Source organism: Pararge aegeria, chromosome 5, assembly GCF_905163445.1.
Source record: "Pararge aegeria chromosome 5, ilParAegt1.1, whole genome shotgun sequence".
In the NCBI taxonomy this organism is placed as follows: domain Eukaryota; kingdom Metazoa; phylum Arthropoda; class Insecta; order Lepidoptera; family Nymphalidae; genus Pararge; species Pararge aegeria.
In genome coordinates this window covers 13,984,555-14,008,793 of record NC_053184.1, presented here as the reverse complement: position 1 = coordinate 14,008,793, position 24,239 = coordinate 13,984,555, and the positions used below count along the sequence as shown (strand labels likewise).

The 24,239-nt window shown below is 38.0% G+C and overlaps 1 protein-coding gene across 8 annotated transcripts in view; it reads right to left on the bottom strand.

Annotated features, from left to right (window-relative positions):
* The window catches only part of LOC120623646 (proton channel OtopLc), a 73,946-nt gene that overhangs the window by 30,357 nt on the left and 19,350 nt on the right, over positions 1-24,239 (bottom strand). For 5 of the 8 annotated variants that reach the window (XM_039889770.1, XM_039889769.1, XM_039889776.1 and 2 more), the window contains exon 1: positions 12,883-13,008. The exons of 1 other annotated variant lie outside the window; for it this stretch is intronic. The gene's annotated coding sequence lies outside the window, so the exon portion shown is untranslated. Of the gene's footprint in view, positions 1-12,882; positions 13,070-24,239 lie in introns of those variants that run through there. 2 more of the 8 variants (XM_039889775.1, XM_039889777.1) reach the window with 2 other exon arrangements.

Below are 24,239 nucleotides of genomic sequence, written 5' to 3'. Positions count from 1 at the left end.
GGAACATCGTGATGACAGCCCGAAAGTTCTCCATACTGTTCCTAAAGTGGTGAACTACGACCATAGCCCTTCTCATTCTGTTTAGAGATCCGTGCCTTATAGTGGGTCGGTAATAGGTTGATTGTTATGATAATGATCATTTGCTATTCTCCACAAAGCTCTCTCTCTATGGTCGTTCCTTCATAACTGAAGATCGTGGTCCTGGTGAGATCTCCAAAAACAAAGCTAACTGTTTCCAAATGTTTCAAAAATTCAAAAAATTCAAAATTCAAAATTAAAAATTCATTTATTTCAAGTAGGCCTAATATAAGCACTTTTGAAACGTCAAGTCTGTCTGTGTGTAGTGACTCTACCACCGGTTCTGAAGTCAGATTCTACCGAGAAGAAGCCGGCAAGAAACTCAGCAGAAACTTTTCAACTTTTTGGGCAAGCATTATCTATCTCTAAACATTGTATGAAGTTAGAGCGATGTCCAAAGGCTTTGGTGTCCTACATATCTAAACGAAACATGATCATTTGTGCTGACAGTTTCTAATTTGCAGCCAAGGCAAATGAAATTCGATCTAGTGACGCCGAACACAAAGAACTCAATTGAGTTGTTAATTAATCTGAGAGGCATTAAAAATACAAACATCCAGTTCATCTTCACTAATTCGATATGGTTCATAAGCGGTAAACGTATGTATATGGATACTATAGTAGGTACTAAATACGATAGTAAATAATGTGAGATTGCTGGGCATTCAAGCGAAAAATAAGCAATAAACACTGAGAACGTACCTCAGACACATAAAATACATAACATAAGTAATTCATTTAAAGGAAATTGTATACAATTTTACAATAAACTACTAGTTCATAAAAATGCTTGGGTGTAAATTATTACTCTAACCAGGTTGGTTCTTAAATAGTTTTAAATAACAATGGTGAAAAAAAAAACAACAGAATCAGTTTGTGGTGGGCTTCTTCTTAGACTAGGGCGCGTTTGGAACCTTAGTTTTAAGTTGATGAATTTAGTTATAGCCATCAACTCACTTCTTTATCATATTTAAAATGTAATATACGCATCAAATGTGTCATCTATGTGCCTTTTTGAATAAAGAAATATTTGACTTTGACTTTAAATATGCTACTTAAAGTTATCGAAATCGAATGCGATTTTTTTATTGACGAGCAGTAGAGAAATTACAAGTCCGCACTATTTTTTTAAAGGACAGCCCAATGACATTATATCCGAAAGACCAGAAGGCAGTTATGATTCTCCTTTTGAAATAGTTACAAGGAAATGGATCGATAAAATATGAGACACAGATAGAGAACTTTATTTTTTTGCGAAGTTCATCTTCTCTCTATAACTATAAAAGGTTAATATCTTAATGACAACCCACAACCCGAATAACTAAACGTAGAAATTTGAAATTTTGAGAGAACACTCGTTGAGCACCCTAGAGGGTAGTTAGATTTCATCCCTATTATAGAGTTAAATAGAGGCAGAAAGCCAGACGATTAAAGTCTTATCAATTTTGGTAATTTGATTTTTATTTGAGTTTTAGATTTGCGTTTAGAAACTTGCTTTCTACGGACGAGTATAGGTAGACAACGCGAGAAAATTTCTTAAACTCACTGGATATCGGAAATTATTCGCAGACAAAGTTGCTAGCATCTGCTAGTAAAATATGCCTTATATAAAAGCCCTATGTGCTAAATCACGTCGTAATCTTTTTGGTTCAGCCTCCATAAAAGGAAGCGTATTGAAAGGAAATAATACTTTAAGACGCGCTCTTGGTATAAAAGTATCTCGTGAACAGAGACGAACTACTTATGGACATCTTGACATTCTTTTTCAAGGCCTAAGCTCTGAAGTAGGCTTCGACGCTTGAAACCGCTGTTCAAACGCAACAGGTGCTTGATTAGCAAACGCGATCGGACAATAAGCCACAAAGCCCCAATGTACAATGGACAATCTTATCAACCCGTTACCGGCCCACAACTACACGGCCGAGCGCAGTTTGCAGCGACCCTGCTGAGTCCAAGGCCGTGGGTTCGATTCTCACTAATGGAAAATGTGTGTGTGATGAGCATGAATGTATTTCATTGTCTGAGTGTTTATATGTATATTGCTATTTAGTTATGAATATTATTCATAAAATTATTCATCAGTCATCTTAGTACCCATAACGCAAGCTACGCTTACTTTGGGTGGCGATGTGTGTATTGTCGTAGTATATTTATTTATTTATAGGGCACGGGTCTGGGTCTCCTCCCAAAATGAGAAGGGGTTAAGGAAGTATTCCACCACGCTGGCCCAGTGCGGATTGGTGGACTCAATACACCTTTGAGAACATTATGTAGAATTCTTGGGCTTGCGGGTTTACTCACGATGTTTTTCTTCACCGTTGAAGCAAGTGATATTTTAATTACTTAAAACGCATATAAATTACTTCCGAAAATCAACTGCGTAGAGCGAAGCCGATTAGTGGGTAGTATATTGCTTAATCCTATTTACTTATTTGCGGTGGCCTTCGTTTTTTCGTATCTGACACTTTTACTTTTTCTATGTCCATTAGTTTTTATTATCAAGTACATTCGGTGCCAAATTTATCCTGCATAATTGTTTTGAATGTATCAAAATTTTAAGTCATTGTTACGCCTTTATAAAACTGAGATGATATCGATTTTCTTATTAAATATATCTTCCTGTATTTGCAATGGTTTTAACGGGGTCTTTAGGCTTTATATTTATTTTCTATTTGTTCAAGAAACTCGGCAATAGGTATTTTCAAAACTATTAACAAGAGAATCCATTTTCTAACCCATTTTAGTTCGATAAATATGTAACAAGTCCCCTTAAGCCTACTAATATTGGAAGTGTATTTGATAGTTTGTCCTTTGATCATTTGAATTGAAGTGAGTTTTCTGCACAGAGATTATGGGCCATTCAGTGCAAAACTGTGTTGTGTTATTTTTATGACAAATAATTTTCGCATAATCATTAAGTGAAGTGAGTTTATTATAAATAGATTATGAGCTAGGGCATATATGCTCTTTTTATTCAGAAACAATGAAATATATGTTCTGAATTTTAACAAAAACCCTCGACTTTGAATACTGTGTACATTATTCTACTAGTCACATCCATTCATTTGATTCCCATATTTAAAGAGGTGTGAAATAAAGAACTCGCCATTATGTGGTAATGGACATCATAGACCGATTTTCATCGAACATAGCTACTAGGAACACTCCCGACTTACTCCCCTTCCAAAGAAAACAAACAAAATCAAAACCTGGCGATGCGCTCGGTCTCTTCTATGCCACACGCAGACACGTCAAACTTTTAGGACCCCGTCGTTTTTGCGTCACGGGTTAATAATTTTCAATTTGTATAGGATAGACCTATATTGCGTTATTGTTTAATGCAACAACATAATAGAAAAAGTAGGGGCCGTTCTTTCACTTAAATAGTAGGAACACTCGGACAAAGCCTTGGGTAGACCTACTTAGTGTTACTGATAGCTTTTTACACAAGCCCATTAAATTAACAAACATCGTTAAAAAGTTTTAGATCAGCTTTTTCTACGTTCCACAACAACCGCACCACCTGTTAAAGTTCTTATGAGAAAATATTTTTTCATCGATCAAAAAATAGATCGAAAGATGTTGTAGTTATTGATAGAGTTGTTAAAATATTTCCGTATTTTTTATGGCTCATGTATTAACCAATAAAAATATAAAGAGCTATAAAGAAATTGGGTCAGGTGTGAAGTAACGGCCATTAATAGCGCATTGTAAACACAAACGCCCACAGTTCAATATCTTGTTGATCGGCCGATGACTGAGTATCAACAGGTATTCCAATTCGAGTTCAATATACTGCAACTATGCACAATAAAATTCCATGATATAACAAATTATACGAAGCGTGGAAAAATATCGGAAATAGCGCTGCAGGAAGGTGATATAACTTTGTTATGAGTTTTAATGCAATGTTGAAACAAAAATAGCAAAATAGCAAATGTCTGAGACTTTGTCCAAGGATATTATTAATATACTTAAGCACTTTGATACCTACTACAAAACGAAAATTCTCAACTGTCTTACTACTGGGTTAAGGTCTCCCTCCCTAGAAGAGTGGGAATTGTACCTTGAACCTTTTAAAATATTGAACCTTGACGCATCTTTTATAAAAATAACTCCGATTACGGTATCCATTAGGTAAACCTGATGTGCGCTGACGCCCCTATACCTACATCCTGAGTCCAGACCAGACCAGAGAAAATTCAGAAATAATAAATCAAATTGAAGTAAACCGGGATCTTCTACTTCTGATATATTTATTACTTTTATATTTGACACAATACAATATATACCAAAAAAGTCGTCAACGGAATTTGGCAGAAAAGTGTTCACGCCGATATGTATCTTTACTTTACCTACTCTTCATAGTTGGAAATTCAACATTACACAAATAGCCTATTGATGTGTTATTTATTAATAACTGGTATTTAAAATCAAAGGCTTGCTATAAACGTTAAACCTTTGTGTAGAAAATACACTTTTCCGAACTTTAAATCGACGGAAATATCAGCCGCGTAGATACAAAGATCGGATACATAACTAGGTTATTATAAACACGAACTTTATTTAAAATATTGGTATTTTCCGGTAAATTGTGTGCAAAGGAATTAGTTCTTTCATTTATAAAGCGGATAGTAAAAATATTTTTAATTTCATCGCTATTTTAGGATGGACCTAGATTAATTTTTTTTTATTCCACAACAAATTAGCCCTCGGCTGCAATCTCGCCTGGTGGTGACTGATGATGCAGTCTAAGATCGTAGCGGGCTAACCTATTAGGTAGTATGGTAGTCATATCCTCATCGGTTTCTACGTGACATCGCACCGGAACACGAAATCTTCTTTTTTAATTATTCTTATCACTAAATCTTAGCGGCACGTCTTTAACGGTAGGGTGGTAACTAACCACGGCTAAAGCTTCCCACCAGACCAGAACAGAGAAAGTTAGTTCCCAAATTGCCCTTGCCGGTAATCGAACCTAGGGGCCTCCTTCTTAAATTCACAGCGGTCACCGTTGCGCCAAGGAGGTCGTAATAAAATATTTTGATCTTTCACAAATCTCTTCGATTTAAAGTTACGATAGTAGCATATGAAATCATGACTTATGTACATTGCCGTCACCATCAATATGATTGTGCTATAACCAAATTCCTTTATCCAAGGTCTACCATATGAAACGACTAAAAATATTAAAGCTTGTCTTTTTCTTGGATGTGTGGTCACTGTCTGAATAAAATGGTTTTCTTTTTCCCATCTATACATTAAAATTAATTTAAAATCATAACAGCCGTTTTTATTTTGCCTGGATATACATACAATGAATTTTGTTTTAATTAAACGTAATTTTTAGGGTTACGAATGGGTGCTAATGGGGCAGAAGAAAAAGCCTCTGCCGGCCGTTTGTCCGTCCGTCCGCCCACCTGTAGGTATGCCAGTACCTTATGCACTTAGTCTGTACCTTATGAACCGTAGTAGGTACAGAATTGAAGTTAACCACAATGTGTATTTCCATTGACGCTATAACACTAATTAAAAATAAAAAGTTGAAAAATAAAAGAGGGCACATATGTGATAAAATGATGCTTGTTGAGTATTTTTGCACGATCTCACTAATATTTCACTTAGCACATCTTAGTTATTTTATATCATTTGCAAGAATTTAACTGATTTGTCTCTTTATTTATGAACTGTAAACTAAAGCAAAGTAGCGTGTGTTTTTTTTACTGGGAACTTTTTATGATTAACCAAACAATAACGTATGGCGCAATTTAAAACCTTCTCTATCGAATTTCTGAATGCATTGCATAACGAAATTGGGTGCATAAATTATATACCTGAATCACGATGCATGACAGTGATTCATGTTTGAAATGTATGGTAAACGTAAATAGTAAACTGATTCCAGGCTGAGTTAAAGTTAAATAAAACAACAGAATTTATTATTTTAGCAAAAGCATTGTCTACCAATTTTCATAACTGCTAATAAAGCAAATGAATGTTATATATAAATTTACATAATTAACTCCTTGAATCGCAAAAAATTCAAACGAAACAGAATTATGTTTAATTTAACAAAAATACGGTTTTTATTACTTTATTTCATTAACGTTATCTTCCATTAACGACGATGATGTGGTGTCTTTTAAACAGCTCATTATGGCTGTCCTTCGAAATGTTCACGCCACTTTTAACGCCCCGTTATAATTAGTACCTATTCAATCGGGCAAAGAGAAAAGGTTACTAAGAGAAATCTAGTCTCTTAGCAACCTTTTTAGAAAAAAAGGTATTTTCATTTTCTAATTTTTGACGACTGAGAGGTTTTGTCAAAAGTTTTCGGCGCTGGCCTTATAACGGGGAGATGCGAGTTCGTACGGAGACAATTTGGGATTTCTTTAATCCATCCCTTATCTGGTCTGGATCGTGGGAGGCTTCGACCGTGGCTATTCACCTTTAGAGCCGTGCCGCTAAGTGATTAAGCGTTCCGGTACGATGTCGTGTCATCATCACCATAAATGGTTATGGTTAAATCAACCTATTACCGGCCCGGGTCTCCTCGCACAATGACCAGTGGTCCACTACGCTGGCCCAGTGCAGATCTCTCACACTCTTTTGCGAATATTATGGAGAACTCTCAGGCGGGCAGGTTTCCTCACGATGTTTTCCTTCACCGTTGAAGCAAGTGATATGTTAATTGCTAAAAACGCACATAACTCAGAAAAGTTAGAGGTGCGCGCTGGGTTTCAAACTCGGCCACTCAAAAGGGAAGGAGACGTCCTACCCACTGGGCTATCACCGTATACTGTATTTAGTATCGCGATGTCGCGTACTAGAAACTTCTTAGGGGTGTGGATTTCATAAAACTGCGATATTCTAAGTAGGCAAGCCCGCTACCACCCGGTGAGATTGCAATCAAAGATAGCTGTCAAAGATGCTTTTAGTAGAATAAAAACAATCTTACAAAAGCCTTCGTCCGTCATTGTAGGTATTAACTATTAATATATAACTATCCATGAAGACAAAAAAGTTTTTTTTCAATAATTTTTTTGACTGATTGATGATTCTAACTTTTCAACCTGGAAAATTCTTAAATCGTTCCGGTCTAGACTACTTCAGAAATCAAACATTTTTAACGACGATTGAATTTGAGCTCCACGCAAAACTGCAGTTAAAGGCGAATTTCAAAGTCACTTTGGCAACTGTAAATCTGCCTCTAATTTATAAGTTTTGTTTGATGCCTGGCTCTTAAAACTGCCTGTTGCTTGCAGAACTTCTGTATTCATTATGTTCCCGTAGCTTTAATTTCACGGCCGAGTTCGTGATATTTTAATTCCGTTTTACGTAAAAATGTTATGATTTATTTCAGAAAATTTTTTTGATCGTGTGCGTTAAAAAATTTGGCTTTAATTGAAAATGATATAAGTGTTAGGTACTGGAGTCTTTTTAATGTTTGTTTTTCTTCTGAATACCCTTCTCCTACTGAAGGAAAAGTGACTTTTTAAATATGAATCATATAAGATGAATGAATGAATGAATGAATACACTTTTATTGTACACCAAAGAAACAAAAAGTAGTTACAAAGATATAAATACAATCAAGAGAGTACAATTTGGTGGCCTTATCGCTACATAGCGATTTCTTCCAGGCAACCAATGGCGTAAAAGGAAAAAACATAGAAAAGAGGTAGGTGGTGCAATAAATAAGATTTAAAAATTATACAAATATATAAATATAAATAAAATATATATAGATATATATATAAGATGTTGGTAGCCAACAATTTTATGCGGGCCAAAGCCAAGCTTTGCTCATTAGAGCGTCGTAATATGTTTACGCCTCAATTTTCCGCTTGCTAATCCTCAGTTACGCTTGGAACATCGATCGCCAACAGGCAACAATAGGTTATTATTATGTTATAGCACGCGGTGACAGCCCAGTGGGTATAACTTCAACTTCATTTTCGGGGGGTTCCAATCTTAGCACGCACCTCTAACTGTTCTAAGTTAATTACTTGCTTCAACGGTGAAGGAAAAAATCGTGAGGAAACCTGCATGCCTCGGAGTTCTGCATAATGTTTTCAAAGCTGTTTGGAGTCCACCAATCCGCACTGTACTAGCGTGGTGGATGTCGGCCTCAGCCCCTTCTAATTATTGTTGGAAGATACCCGTGCCCTGTAGAGGGCTGGTAATGGGTTGATACGACGGTGTGGTCATAGCACAGTAAAACTTACTTAACTGGGAACCTTAGCCCTTTGTTCGGTATCTAAATTAATTTAAAATGCAAGGCTTCTTCATGTGGTTTCAAACATCCGAAGTATTTTCACAAAGATTTACAAGAATAATCTATACTATTATTATAAATGCGGCGACAGTTTGTATGGACGTTTGTTTAAAAAATTAATAAAAAAATTGTGCATAATAATAAAATAGAATTTAAATAAGATAAAGGACATTTAGGACTGTATTATAATATATAAAAAGTTATTTAAGTTTTAAATTTAAAAGCATTATTTATTTTATGTTGTCATTTTTCTTTTAATGTGAGCCGCATAATTAAACGCGAAACAATAGTGAAACATCTTAGATATTCGTTGGAAAAGTTATAAGACAAATAAACAAAGAGACGTACGAGTACGTATTTAAGCGAAAGATGCATTTTGTATAGGCTTCCAACAATAAGTGGTGTATCAAAGCGACTGCCTACCTATGTATTTTAAATTTTTTTTTTGTTTAAAACCTAAAACACGCTTTTGCGTGAAGTTTTCGTTGATGTACTAGCACAGCTCGACAAAAGCTTTCTACACAAAATGTAAAAAAGAAAAACTATTCGCATATTTAAATATCTAGATGCACTACTACGTGATACTGATAAAGTTTTTATTACCGTTAGACACAGGTTACGTTGTAATCTAATTGACGCAAGAATTAGGCTTACATTGATGGTATCCACTGTATAGCAAGGTTAGGGTCTTAGGTGAGTTTTATTATAAAGAAACCATACTAATATTATAAATACGACAACATTGCGACAACCTCCCTTTCGCAGCGGAAGTTAAATTAGATTTCCAGCAGAGGCAATGCAGGAATTATTATTTTTAAATTTACTCTGGTTTGTTCCAGTGGGAGGCTTCGGCCGCGGTTAGTTACCGACAAAGAAATGCTGCTAAGCGATTCGTCGCGTAGTGCAATCTAGTGGCAAGTGATAATGCAGCCTCAGATGGCTTACATGCTAGGGCGTAAATACACATAATAGGTTTCTACGCGACATCATACCGGAACGCTTTATCGCTTAGATGCGCGTCTTAGTTGATAGGGTGGCAATTAGCCATGGCCGAAGCCTTCCGACACACCAAAGACGCTTTTGATTGGTCGCACATAGGACACAAACATAAACGCCGCTGAAACGCTAATTAGACTCGGCGTTATGGCCTTCGCTTACTGTACAAAATTATATGTAAAAAGTTACAAAGGCGTTGCATCTTATAATATTTCGTATATCCTAATTACATCAGATCTTCTTTTGTTATAACGACACTATAAACATGTGAGAACTAGGTGAACTTGAATAAAACATTATTTTCACATCGCATAGTGGCGCAATCAATTAACTACTACCTATTGTTCAAATTATAATTTAAGTCGAAAAGTAAAAATTTAAAATATGTAATATTTATAAAATAAAAATATTGTCGCACTAAGTTCAATCCATTAGTTCATGTTATTTGTGCAATCCATAGGGACTAAAACAGTAAAATAATGGCCATTTTCGTGCAAACGTAAAAAAGGATAGTCCACCGGAGCGGAGCGAGGCAGCGGAGCCGAGAAACGAATTAATGCGGAGCGCAATTGCGTACTGTGTCTGGTTCACTTAAGAGCAGCGGAGATTTTGTGCAATCCTAATTGTTAATATTTCTCCGTTTCTCGGCTCCGCTGCCTCGCTCCGCTACGGTGGACTGGCAGCCTTAAGCGTAGAAGTCCTTCTCTTGTGCAATTATTAAACTCTTACCGCTGTTAAAACTACAATTTGCATCGTGACTATAATGAATACCAACTTAACACATTTTAAGATAATTAAAGACTCTATTTCAATACAGTTAAGTAATAAATTCAAACGAAGCAATTTCTAAAATATTGCTCAGTATTAGGTGGGTTTTAGAATTCCTTGAGTTTATTGTTGTATTTTTAACATTTAGAATTAATAAATTTATTTTGCTATTACAAATTAATTACTTGATCTCTGAAATTCAAAGATAGGGAGATTGAAATAAGAAGGTAAATAATATCTAAATAAATAAGAAGGTGACAAAAAATTTAACTATTCATAAACAAGTAAAGTTAAAACTTTAAGCGATATAACTAAAGTGGTAGAGAACTTAATGAACCTTGAACCGGAGAAAGGTTGATGTTTAATAAAAAATAAACTTACCTAATCACATCACGAATTAGAAATAAGTGAAACAAACAATACGTACGTAACAAATAATTACCTTTTTAAGTTAACAAGTGAGTTGGTACCAACCTAATTGGTTAAATAAGTGAAGCTACGCACGAAAACAATAATGGAAAAGCAAAAGGCTTTTTTACCAAACGACGCCGAACATGCTTTTTTATAAGAGCCTTTGTTTTCAAGGTCGTGAAGTCGGTCCGAAAAACATAAATACCTTTTTTTATGCCAAAAGTTGCATTATGACTTCGGTACAGTAGTTTTCAAACTTTTCGGTCGATTAGCCAGGTAGGGAGCGACCCTGCTTTTTAAGGCCAAAACTGTGGATTCGATTCCCACAACTGGAAAATGTTTGTGTGATGAACATATGTATATCTTTATATTATAAGTATTTATTATATTATTCATAAAAATATTCATTACTTATCTCAGTATCCATAACACAAGCTACGCTCTGTACTGTCGTAATATATTTATTTTGATTTTAATTTTATTTTAAGACGCCTGTAAGTAAACTTACGCGTAATTCAGGACATTTAAAAACACTAGTCTACAAACTTTTTGGCTGATCTAAAGGAAGGTCCACGTAGTTCGGAGCGGCCAAAAGATTGGAAACGACTGTCATATACAAGTCGCACAATCTTATTTGCTGAAGTTGGCTCTCCAGGACATTCGAGCATGCACCTATTATGTACAAAATAATGTACAGAATATGCACTATTAATATTTTAACTTTCGGCTACTATTGAATTCTGGCTACTACTACAGTTAAAAACGATATTTGCGTATACTCTAAACTCAAAATCAAAATTAAAAAATATTTATTTCGTTGTGTGTGTGTGTGTATGTGTGTGTGTGTGTGTGTAACTTTTTATATATCCAATTAAGTAAGAAATTTCCTAGTCTTTTCCTAAATACAATTAGTTCCCACCAGCGAGTATGAGTGCGTGGCTTTCTGGGGTCGATTATAAAAGATTGATGCGACGAGTGCAGTGCTATCTGATTGGCTTACACTATTCCACCATTGCCTTAAATACTAGGAGACTAAAGGAATTTAATAGCGAAAGGGCAGCAGCCTTCAGTCCCCACTGCTGGACTAAAGGCCTCTAACGACAGGAGTAATTGATGATCGATGATAAGTAAGAGTAGTAAATGTTCATCTGAAATCAACAATTGCGATTTTACAATACAAATATCTACCTATTTTTTCTTGTTTGACAATATCACGATGGATATAAGTAAAAGGTAACGAACCAATTTACATTTTAGATGATGCATTCTACCTTTTATTTTATTGACCGTATTGACTTTTTCGACTAATGGGTAACAAAAATTCGCAGATCGAAGGATATCAACATCGAAGCCATGTTCACAAATCCCTATATGGTTAAGGAGTGACATACAAAATTTTTAGTCACTTATTAGATACATTTTTATGGAATGGACTCCTATTTCGAACCTTCGTCCCCTCGTCTGAATAGAATAGGGTGCTGCAAGGGTGCAAGGTACATATCCGAAAACGCATTATTTTTTTAAACATAATACGAAATAAAATATTTATGTTAAAGCTAAGATAGCAATATGTATTTTTAGATATATAAGAAGCTGACTGCATTATCTAAATAAACATCGATGACAATATTTCCTTAGCCCCGATACACGTGGTGATCTCATATATTCGTAGTTCGCATTCAACCATTACATTTTTAGTACGTGACATATCCCTTGCTCAGTTTATTTACTCTACTATTTCGTGTGTACCAAGTCTAATTTCAGTTTAAGACTTGACATTTGGGTCGCGGCCTATCGCGTTTAATAAGTCTGAATGTCGATTTTATGTAGATTTGTAATGTTTGGAATATAAAACAAGAAATGAAAACCGAGAAATCGATGATATAATTGTATGGCCCAAATACGTTTAAATGTAAGTTTACAAGAACCACCGGAAGCTTCAAGCAAAATTGGGTCATCCAGAAAGCTGCGTACGATAGCAACTAAACGATACGTACACGCCGAGTTGTTATCCCATATTCGTTTCATTGTCGTATTCGTTACGATCTGTATTAGAATATTGAGTGGCAGGCACGCCTACTTAAAAAAGGGGGAAGAAAAAAGATTTGCTTACAATATTATCAGAAGTTTACGTGGTTATTTAAAATACCTTAACACTTGATTATCACATGCTGCAAGTGTATGTGGTTGTGTCTTGTATGGTTCATAGAGTTTCAACTATAAAATTACTTTGACGTTTGAGGCTGTCGAGCGCCGGAAATGGCAGTTTTATGTCCTCTGGGGATAACAAAAGGGACTTTGTACACGCATGTATTGGGTCGATTTTGGGTTGCACTATGTGGGTCACCAACCTTTTGACACTGAAATTCAGTCACGGTGGCTGTGTTATCTACGGTCGATTCAGAAAACGTTACGCCGCGGCGAGCGCGGCGTACGTCGAGCGCCAGGGCGCAAGCGTGGCTGGCTGGCTTGCGCGCGGCCGATCGCGCTCGCGGGCCTAGACTGGCACGGTCGTACTGTTCGCGCGTTTTCCCTCCCGCGCTTTCCCACTGGCATGCGCACCTCAAGCCTGTATTGTTCTGCAAATAGCGGTGAGGGCTGGGCCACTATTCAACCGTGCGCCTTTCAGCGCCAGCGATACACTGAACTGTTGCCTCACGACACTAAAGATGTGCGCAACTTTACTACAAAAAAGTAGTTTAGCCCCGCGTTGCACAATCACAAACGCAGGCTATACGCCGGATTCAGATACGTTACCCAATTTTGCGAGGATGCTGATTTGTCTAAGTGCACTAATCGTAATCGAAGATATCCTGCCGAATGTCGATATTTATTTAAATCCTTGTTGATATGTACAGAGATAATTACCTTTATTATTAGGCACCGGATCTGTTAATCAATAAAGGATCTAATTAGATACCTAACAAAATCATTTATTAGTCATTGTAATCTAAAATTGACATCCTAAACTTAATGATATGGCCGTCTATGTTTGTCTGTAGATTTATCTGTTTCAGCACAAACTAAACACACTCTGTCGACAAAGACGTGCCTGGTGGGAGGCTACGGCCACGGCTAATTACAACCCTATCGACAGAGATGTACTAAAAAACTAATTGATCGAAAACCAATAGGTACATAAAAAGCTTAACGGCCATCGAACTTGTAATTTAGTGGTATGTAGCTATTTTCATCGATAATAATAATTGAAGGACCAAACAGATGGTCCACCTGATGGTATGTTGAAAAACATCGCCCATAAACAGAGCAACACTGAACATGGCAACACTGGCATGCAATGAACATGTCCTGCGTCGTGCTACCCTGTGTCCATCACGGAGGACGGAGGCGTGGTTGTTGAACATGTCCTGCGTCGTGCTACCCTGTGTCCATCACGGAGGACTTAGGCGTGGTTGTTAAGTCTCATGTGCTTGTAATGACACCAGCAACCAAGCCCTTCAGACCAGATTTACAGACAGACCAGAACATTGTAACAATACTGCTTAGCAGCAGAAATAAGCTTCCCCGGACCAGCTCTGTCACAAAAAGCTTCACAACTATTAAAACGCTTTCTATTGGACAAACGAGGCAGTTACTGGAGATAATATCACTTATAAGAAACACATTATATGACCCAGTTCTGGGTACCACCTTATTACGAGTAGAAACTGTCCCCAACTATTTCAAGAACGCATAAAGAGTACAGTCGGCCACAGTGCGGTAGGTAAATTGTAAACAGTCAACAAACAACAATCAACAAAATGTCGATCGCCTGCAAACAATTCGTTTCCTAGTAATGGTGACCTAGTTGCGTACGAATATATCAGGAAATCATATGATGTGGTGCAAAAAAGATGAAAGTCGCTAACCTAAATCTTTTCTATAAATAAAATAGCTAAATGCAGACCCGTAACTCTCTCTCATCGTTATTATTTTTTTATTATTCGACAGAACTCTTTCAGTGTAGTACTACCACCGCATTGTTGCAATGCTGTGTTCTAAAGGTCGTGGTTGTCGGTATCATTAAAGGCACACCCTCGCCTCAGTTTGATGGACACATGTCGACAATTTGTAGGATGTGTTATTTGCATGCCCTGCAAAGTGGTGCTCATCAGACGGCCCATCTGCTTGGTCAGTCAATAATTACTATTAAAATAAGCATATTGCTGGACCTAGGTCTTTAGTAAGCATATCCACATAACACGAGAATGTGCCGCTTATGTCAAGCTTCTCCCTACGATGCGCAGACAGATGAAAGATTGACAGACGACATCAACGTCTGTCCATCTTGTAATTTTTACTCTCGCTAGCTTTAATTCAATATCCGCGTGCAAAGTCCATTTTATCTACTAGTGTGGAAAATTTATTCTAAAGACACGGACTGAATAATAGTTTTTCTTACATCTGTCATTTTTCTCTCTAGAGTGAGGTGAAACCTACAACTTTACACCTAACCTATGAGGAAAATATCATATGTAAGAAAAACTATTCTCCAGTCCATGTCGTTCGAGTAACTTTTCCACGAAACCTACGGATTCTATTTTTGAAATCGTTAAAAACCTTATTGACTTGCTCGTTACTCCAAAAACTCATAAGTCTATGCCTAACTGTCCCATTACTGGGCACATGACTCCTCCTCACCTAGAAGAGTGTAGGATACCGAGATTAGATCCAAAACACTGCTCTAAAGCGGGTTGGCGATATTCGATTAGTATCTCTATTCGAGAACAACGGCTAAACGTAATTCTCGACGCATGGAAGAGAGGTTAATGAAACGTTCAGACTTCTAAAGTTGATAAGCCTTGAAACTAACAGGTCAACGGTTTACAACAACGCAAGGAGAAAATTATGTTTATATGCTATTATGATTGAAATTATAACTACAGGCCACGGGTGTCCTCCCACAATGAGAAGGGTTAACACCGTAGACCACCACGCTGGCCCACTGGACTCCACACGCCTTTGAGAACATTATGAAAGCCCTCCAGGCATGTACGTTTCCTCACGATGTTTTTCTTCACCGTTGAAGCAAGTTATATTTAATTGCTTATAACGCACATACGAGTAACTTAGAAAAGTTAGAGGTGCGTGCCGGGATTCTAACTCGCCCTATTCTATCACCGCGTATGCAGGATCATGGAGGAATAAAAAGTTTGTTAAAAAACATCATAAGTCAGTCTCAGAACCATCATCATCGAGGCACCACCTCCTCTCACATAAGAGAGAGTAAATAAGAGCATTGACCCACCATGCTGCTCGATTGGTTAGTTTGGGCAGAATATTGAAAATTTCCGTACTCACAATTTATGGGCTAACCGGGACTTTGGACCTAGAATTTCGTATCCAAAAATGCTAACCACTAGACCAACGAAGCAGTCAGTAACTACAGAATAGAAAAAATGCAGTACATTTTTTACGATTTGGCTATCTTACTTAACTAGTTTCGAGGCAGACAACATAATTGCCCCTCTGATTTAACTATGGCTTGAGTTTTCTCCATGCCTCAACTTTTCTCTATAATGCCCGTCATTATTTTAATATCTACGCAGTACGCACGTTGCCAAGGGCTTCCATATAATATTATTGTATAGATATAGATTGCTAGAATTGTAGGTCATAACAAGTTATTTTACAATAATTAAAATACATTCCTACACAACCTACGACAGTGTGCTAATCTTTTTTGATTCTATTTTTATTTCAGTTTAGTACTATCACATATAATATTCAAACTCATTCGAATAAAAAACTGAAAAAATAAAAAATGATATTAATTCGGCCAATTATAATAGTAGAAGAGTTCAAGTCAAATTTTAGATCAAATTGTCAATTAAATATTTGTTACCACTGTCGTAAGTTTTACCGTTAAGTATTTGAAAATAAAACTCCTGAAAGACGTGAGCGGCAAATTTTGATGGCATTGAATAGTAAGATTCATTTAAACCGCAACATTCTTAGTTATATTACAAGACTTAGTTGGTATTTTGATGTGACTGCACTTAGTGAGTAGTGTATGGCCTCCCTGGTACAGTGGTCTTATAAGTGGAGGTCCCGGGTTTGATTCCCGGTCGGCGTAATTTCGGAATTTATAAATTCTGAATTATAAGTAATGGCCGATCTAGTGGGAAGCTTCAGCTGTAGCTAGTTACCACCGTATCAACAAAGATGTGCCGGCAAGCGATTTAGCGTTCCGTAACAATGCCGCGGTGATAGCCCAGTGTTAAGGACTTCGACTTCACTTTCGGGAGGCCGAGTTCGAATCCTAGCACGCACCTCTATCTTTCTAAGTTACGTGCATTTTTTTAACTATCACTTGCTTCAACGGTAAAGGAAAACATCGTGATGAAACCTGCTAGGGTTCTACATAATGTTCTCAAGCCTTTTGTATTCTACTTCTGTCTTTATATTTCTATTGTTTTTTTTATTTTCCTAACTTCATAGTGGTGTACAAATAAAGAGTTAAATAAATAAATAAAGGTGTGTGGAAGTCTACCTATCCGCAATGGGCCATTGTGGTGGACTACGGCTTTAACCCCTTCTCATTGTGGGAGGAAACCCGTGCCCTGTAGTCGGCCATTAATGGGTTTGTATGATGCTGATGATAATGAAGAACTATGCCGCATGGGGGTGTAAGGGGGAGGCTAGTACCAGTCAGCCTCCCAAAATGCCAACCTCACCTGCACGTGGTGCACCCTGCCGTCTAACCGACGAGGCTCTGGCGACCGACAAGTGGCGGTATAACTACTTCAAATTGGCTAGACTGAATAAATGGCACAGACCGGTGCCGGGCAGCAGCGACGCCGGTGCGATCAGTCTAGCCCTGCGATGACCAACCCGCCTGCCCAGCGTGGTCATTACCGGGCAAATCTTTGTAAATGGAGAAAAGAGAGCCACAGCCCCTAGTCCCCGGCAGCCCCGCTATTCCTGGCTCTGGCAGCGGTTATGGTAACGGCGGGGCAAGGGGTGTCAAGAATCTCCGGAAGAGATTCCGCTGCCAAACCCGACGACTGGACCTGGCAACGTATAACGCACGCACGTTGAGGACCGATGAGAAGTTAGTCGAGCTGGAAGAAGCAGTGAGCAAGTTGCGCTGGAGTATCATGGGTTTATCTGAAGTCCGTAGAGAGGGGGAGGACACGATAATCCTAAAATCCAGCAACTTGTTCTACTACCGGGAGGGCGAACAACAGTCCCAAGGTGGTGTCGGATTCATCGTCCACAAATCCCTTGTCAACAACATTGTTCGAGTCGAAAGCGTGTCGAGCAGGGTAGCGTACCTTGTACTCAGAATAACCAAACGGTATTCCCTGAAGGTTATACAGGTCTACGCACCCACAACTGCGCACTCCGACGAGGAAGTAGAGGCATTGTATGAGGATATTTCGAAAGCCATACATGCCTCGAAAACCTACTACAGTGTTGTGATGGGGGATTTCAACGCGAGGCTGGGCAAGCGAAGCGGTGCAGAGCTGAGAGTGGGGCAATTTGGATATGGGCAACGGAACGAACGGGGCCAAATGCTGGCCGACTTTATGGAGAAGGAGGGCCTCTTTATGATGAACTCCTTCTTCGAAAAGCGGCCGCACAGGAAATGGACCTGGCTGAGCCCCGATGGTTCGACGAGAAATGAGATCGACTTTATCATGTCGACCAAACGGCATATATTCAATGATGTCTCTGTGATCAACAGGGTGAAAACCGGGAGCGATCACCGTATGGTAAGAGGCACATTGAATATAAATGTAAAGCTGGAAAGGGTCAGACTGGTAAAGTCTACGCTCCGGCCTACTCGTGCTCATATCCAAAACCCCGAGAGCTTTCAACTGGAGCTGCAAAACCGGTTTGATTGCCTGGACTGCGATTCTGTGGACGATCTTAACAACAGGCTTGTGGAAACTGTCCATACGTTTGGGTCCAAGTTCTTTAAGACCCACCGTAAACATAGAACCAAAAAGTTCTCAGCCCATACACTCGGGCTTATGGAGAAGAGACAAGAAATGAGACTAGAGTCTTCAAAAGATGCGTCTGAATATCGGCGTATTAATAGACAGATCTCGAAGTTGCAGACGAAAGACTTGCGACACTTTAACACTGAGAAAATTAAAGTCGCCATTGAGCGCAACAAAGGCTCGAAAGTGTTCGCAAGAGATCTGTCTATCGGACAGAGCCTGTTGACTCGCCTGAAGACTGACAATGGTAGTCTCATTTCTTCTAAACCAGAGATCCTAAGTGAGGTTGAGAAATTCTATGGACAGTTATACACCTCAACACAAAAGCCTGTTGAAAGTTTGGCTAAAGACCCTAGAGCCAAATTGACCCGACACTTCACTGAAGATATCCCGGACGTCAGCCTTTACGAGATTAGTATGGCTCTCAAACAACTTAAGAACAACAAGGCACCGGGTGATGACGGAATCACAGCAGAACTCCTGAAAGCGGGTGGAAAACCGATACTTAAAGTCCTTCAGCGGTTGTTCAATTCCGTCATTCATCAAGTCACAACGCCAGAGGCATGGCACAGGAGCGTGGTTGTTCTGTTCTTCAAAAAAGGTGATAATACCTTGCTGAAGAACTACAGACCTATCTCGCTGTTGAGCCATGTCTACAAGTTGTTCTCAAGAGTCATTACGAATCGTCTCGCGAATAGGTTCGACGACTTCCAGCCTCCTGAACAAGCCGGTTTCCGAAAGGGCTTCAGTACCATAGACCACATACATACGCTGCGGCAGGTTATACAGAAGACTCAAGAGTATAACCGGCCACTTTGCTTAGCGTTTGTGGACTATGAGAAAGCCTTTGATTCGGTGGAAACCTGGGCTGTGTTAAGGTCACTGCAGAGATGCCGAATTGACTACCGGTACATCGAAGTTTTGAAGTGTTTGTACAAAAACGCCACTATGTCAGTCCGTATACAGGACCAGACTACGAAACCGATCCAACTGCAGCGAGGAGTGCGACAGGGAGATGTTATCTCCCCGAAGCTGTTTACCGCTGCGTTGGAGGACGTTTTTAAGCTTCTGGATTGGAACGGGCTTGGCATCAACATTAACGGCGAGTACATCACGCAACTTCGGTTTGCCGACGATGTAGTCATAATGGCAGAGACTCTGGAAGACCTTAATGCGATGCTCAATGACCTCAGCAGAGTTTCTCAACAGGTGGGCCTTCGTATGAACATGAGCAAGACGAAAATTATGTCTAACGCTCATGTTCCGCTCCACCCAATTACTGTTGGGAGCTCTGCACTCGAAATTGTTGACGAGTATATATACCTAGGACACACGATCCAGTTAGGTAGGTCCAATTTCGAGAAAGAGGTAAACCGCCGAATCCAACTCGGATGGGCAGCGTTCGGGAAACTTCGTGACATCTTCTCGTCCAAAATCCCTCAGTGCCTTAAGACTAAAGTCTTCGAACAGTGCGTGTTGCCAGTGATGACTTACGGATCAGAGACATGGTCGCTAACTATGGGCCTCATAAGAAGGCTCAGAGTCACTCAGCGGGCGATGGAGAGAGCTATGTTAGGAGTGTCTCTACGTGATCAAATCAGAAATGAGGAGATCCGTAGAAGAACTAGAGTTACCGACATAGCTCAGCGAGTTGCGAAGCTGAAGTGGCAATGGGCGGGGCACATAGCTCGGAGAACCGATGGACGTTGGGGTCTTAAGGTGCTGGAATGGCGACCCCGCACCGGTAAACGCAGCGTAGGTCGGCCCCAAACGAGGTGGACAGATGACATCAGGAGAGTAGCTGGGAGCCGTTGGAGGCAAGCGGCCCAGGACCGTGCATTGTGGAACTCCCTACAAAAGACCTATGTCCAGCAGTGGACGTCAATTGGTTGAGATGATGATGATGATGATGATGCCGCATGGTTACTGAACGCTAGATTAGTAATAGTAAATACATTCCAATATTGAACATACTCCTTTTTTAAAGTCAGTTAAAAGAGTGCAGTAGGAATTTCCGGTAAAAGTAGATTTATACTTGCTAATACCGTATCACCGGATAAACGTTGGCCGCCATCCAAACTATTATGGTGACACGTGTCTCCGACTGCATTACAACCACAATAAACATTTTAATACCAACGAACATGATACTACTTCAAATAAGATTTGAATCGTCTAAATGCTTTGATTGAATATTAGATAGTTAAAGATACTCTGTAGTAAAAACGTATATGCTATTATTAAATCTATGAAGTTCTTCACAATGAAAAAAAGATGTTATTCTTATCGCGACGGATTAATCAAAATCAAACTCAAATATTTCTTTTCAAATAGGCACATAGATTTGTAAGGGATCTTTCATATATATTTTTATATGACGGATTAGTTAATCCGACAAAAAATTCTGTGCGATTTATTTAAGTTAGTAAAGATAGTTATCTTTACTAACTTAAATAAATCGCACAGAAAAAATTAAAAGCATATCTACACTAATGTCGATCTAATCTACAGTAAAACTTGGAACTAAATTAAATAAAAAGAACATTATTTCGTTATGTTTCTTGTGTATCGAACAGCTAAGAATAAAGAAATAAATGAAAATGAGTCCACGGAGCGTCAAAAAGTCAAAATAAGATCTACACGTTTTGCTTCGATACCGGACATCCTCACATGTCAGTTTTACAAACAACGAATCGCAAGTTCTTGGCGTAACGTGTGGAAAATGTTTTTTTTTACTGATATGCCTAATGGAAAGCAACGATGAGGATTGAAGCGCAGGTTACGCGGGTGTCAGAAAATGTCTATTAAATATTAACTTTTAGTCTATTAACTTCTGAAAGTACCTATAACTTGCTACCTAACGTGTTGCTAAAGCATAAAGAAATTTTAAATTACTGCTAACAGCAAATAAAGCTTGATATTCTCGATTTGTTTCAGTTGAAATCAAATCTAAATAAAATCTAAAAGCTCTTTTGAGTCAACAAAGACTTCTATGAAAGCTTTGAACCTAGATGCCATTTCACGTTTGAAATGTTCATTCTACTGCGGCTTCCATGAGACTAAGTGGGGTGACCTAGTTTGTGTAATTAACATAAATATTATCGTAAAAAGCTTTAAAACTGTCCCGGGGGAAGGTACAATAGTTATTTTATGGTTATTATTTCTATCTGTGCATCACTAGGTCCTGGGTACGATTTTCGGGTTAAGTAAAAACTTGATAAATCGGTTTACAAGTAAAATTCGTTGACTATTGTTATTTATATTGACAATAAAATAGGTATGATATTTGTTTCCGTATTTATAAAAAATCTAACTCCAAAGAGATTAAAATTAGCGGATGAAAATTAAAGTAAGAACGCGCTAATCTCTGGAACTGCCAGTCAGGTTACCAATTGACAAAAATACCCTCGTCAGGCAACGGACGGCTGATGGGACGCGGTGTGTTGTGGGGCTCTCTACTTTTTAATAAAACAGGTTCAAATATACCTAAGTATCTTATTTTTGGTTTACGCAAACCTACTTCGCATTTTCACTAACATTAGTTTTCACGCTTTTGATTAAACCGTCAAACCGACCGGTAAAACCGACGGGAATGGTAACCCAAAACGTTTGCGCCATTGCTTCTTTCTATTTCTAGACTAAGCTATTAGGCTACATAAGAGCCAGCTCTTAGGTTACCAGACACGTGGATCAATTTCTACGCAAGCGCCGCAAAAACAAAGCCCTCACTAATCCTGTTGCTAGGTAGTTAGGTACATATTTATACTGGACATCCTAATCGGTTCCATTAGATTCACTGAAGTTCCTTTAAAAGGAATAATTGGGAACTTCTTAGTTAACTAATTGTTCCAAAATAAACGATTTTTTTTTAACTTAAAATACCAAAAAAAAAAAAAAAATTCAAAAAGTCGTAAGTATAGAATTAGAACAAATTATAAAAAATATACGAGCAGTTATTAAGAAATATATTTTAATTTTACTTATGTCAGCCGTCTTCAAAATGGTATCTGCTCGTACATTTTTTATTATTTGTTTTACTATACTTAGTTGTTTTAAAAAAAGGCTATAATTAAGTATAAATAATAATTCAATAATTATTAATTAAACTTACATTGTGTCTCCGTAACTAAACTCTTTACAGTCCCGAAAGCCTTTAAAATCTACAAAGACCGTACGAACTGTACCTATTCACAAAACGTGGAAACAAAATACACGAATTTCACACGTTTAACGTCATCACAGAAATAGTTCTGAACGTTATATTTTCACTCATAACAAATTGCAACAATGTTCACGATATTTAATAACAAACATGAACTACGAGTAAAAACTCGGTTGTGTTACTACGGTGTTTATGCTTTATGGGAGCCTCGGAGCTTTGAGCTTACTGTTTTTGTTGGAGCAAGCGAGACAGAGAAAAAAAACAACGTAAACTTTCGGACGACTTCGGCTCCTTCCGTGAGGCGTTGCCTTTTGAGTCTAGACGATAGTAAAACATGGATATACCTACTACTATGTTACATCATCTAATGCATAATGTAACTTTAAAGCGCAGACAGTAGACACAAATCATGTTAAGATTATCGTTTATCGTTATCGTTGACTCTAAGCAAAATGTACTTTTTATTCTAATACTATTTATACCCAAACCTTTATAAAACTAAAACGTAAAAATTTCAAGCCAATCAATTAACTACTTATCAAGTGTGGAAACCAGCAGAAGCAAGGAGAATTTTATTTAAAAAAAGATTAAAGTTAATGAACTACAATTATTGCGATCTTATCATAACGCAAATGGCACAATTTAACGGATTGGTAAATATTCATTTAGATAATGTAATATGCATAATTTTCATAAATAAATAACCCACTTGGGAATTGATAGTGAACAACTCTATATTAGATAATATGTATGTATATCTGGTGTATTATAGACAATAGAATGTGAATTACATAAAAAGTTAAACGTAGTTGTACCTACTAAATCTAACATTTTAATGTCTGTCCATCAAACTAGCGTTAGTTTCTTCAACAAAATATCATTATGTTCATTTTCATGAGACCATCGCTGTAGGACCACAAAAAGTATTTCTAAAGATTCTAGTTGAATCGGCTAAGGTCGCCAGACCCCTGCCAGATAGCATCAATATTTACTGAACCAGAATTGAGGTTTTATGTTTCAGCGTTTCAAGTTTCCGTGACGTGTTACACTTACAGATCGCCCAAACAATTTTCCTTTAATTTTCCCTTCCAAATATAAAAAACTATCTCAATAAAGATGCTCTGATTGTCTGTCCACATTAACATCATCGGTTATAAGATGTAATGAGCTTTAGGAAACAGATGGGGGCGGTATGTGTGTGGGGTAAGGGGTCCGATTGTCCCATAGTTTCGTAATGGCTCACGTTATACGCAGCCGTCAATGAATTAATACAAGTCACACAAACCAATCTGTACTCACATACTCACATGGTTAACAGTTATACATAAAAATAAATTGAATTGTCTGTTTATAATGTCAATATAAAAGCTTTTTACTAAATTTACCGTTTTCATTAAACTCTTTTCACCACGACAGATCGGAATACTGCTATCACCACTCCTTTTCCTGCGGGAGGCGACTAATATAACGGTGAACGGGCAGTAGCATCCTGTGTGCTACTACTACCAAGAACTGCGATCAACAAAATACCTTCACGTTAGAAGAGTCTGGGCTAGACCCAGCAGTGGACTAACTAAATTTAAGATGACTAAATGCT